Raw genomic sequence first — 766 nt, 5'->3', positions numbered from 1 at the left:
AACTTCAAGCACTATATTGAAGAGGTATGGAGAGAGTGGACAGCCTTGTCGTGTTCCTGAGTTTAGTGGGATGGCTTTGAGAAGAATACTTTTAAAAGGTGCTTTAGGCTTTGTTTAATCTGGGCATTTTTTTTTCAGTTAGCTGCCACACCATGAGGTGTAAAGGGTTTAGTCTCACTACCTTCCTGGTGTGTCTGTCTCAGCCCAGCTTTAGACCAGGGAGTAGCTATCGCCATGTTTGTTAAAGAGTAATAAAAGTCTATGTAAGTTTTGCTCTCCAAACTTAGAGAAAACTGAATTTTCAAATAATTTTAAAGTTTGAAAGGCCTTGTTCCATTTATATAAAGTTCCACATCCTCAGAGGGAAGCCATCTGTCTCTCTGAATTTTCACTGGAGCATGCCGCTTGCAGCTGTCTCTCCAGCAATACTCCATTGTTTAGAGAATTCAGAAATGCGGTTTTGAGTCCTTAGTTACAACAATATTGCTTTGTTCCAAGCACCTGTTTCAAGATCCGGTTGCCTGCATATCGGACATATGTTCACCGCCCTGGCCCAATTGTACAGGTTCTCTGAGCGGTAACTCCCCACGTTTGACAGTTCCATCACTGTGCCCACTGGCTTCATGCTGCACTGGAGCCCTCTGCCAACAGGCTTCCCCGAACAGAGCACTCCATAAGTCAGGAGCCATGAGCACAGTGGCCCAGAGCACTAACTAGCACCAGACAGACCTACAAGAGCCCAATTGCAGCTCTCTTCCCTTTTTTT

The 766-nt window shown here is 44.8% G+C and overlaps 1 protein-coding gene across 1 annotated transcript in view; it reads left to right on the top strand.

Annotated features, from left to right (window-relative positions):
- C6H3orf67 (chromosome 6 C3orf67 homolog) overlaps positions 1 to 766 on the top strand; it is a 229,254-nt gene that overhangs the window by 155,784 nt on the left and 72,704 nt on the right. The window lies entirely within an intron of this gene.

Source organism: Microtus ochrogaster, chromosome 6 (genome assembly GCF_000317375.1).
Source record: "Microtus ochrogaster isolate Prairie Vole_2 chromosome 6, MicOch1.0, whole genome shotgun sequence".
NCBI classification, from domain to species: Eukaryota; Metazoa; Chordata; class Mammalia; order Rodentia; family Cricetidae; genus Microtus; species Microtus ochrogaster.
Note: the sequence above shows the minus strand (reverse complement) of the source record. Positions and strands in the feature narration are given on the sequence as shown.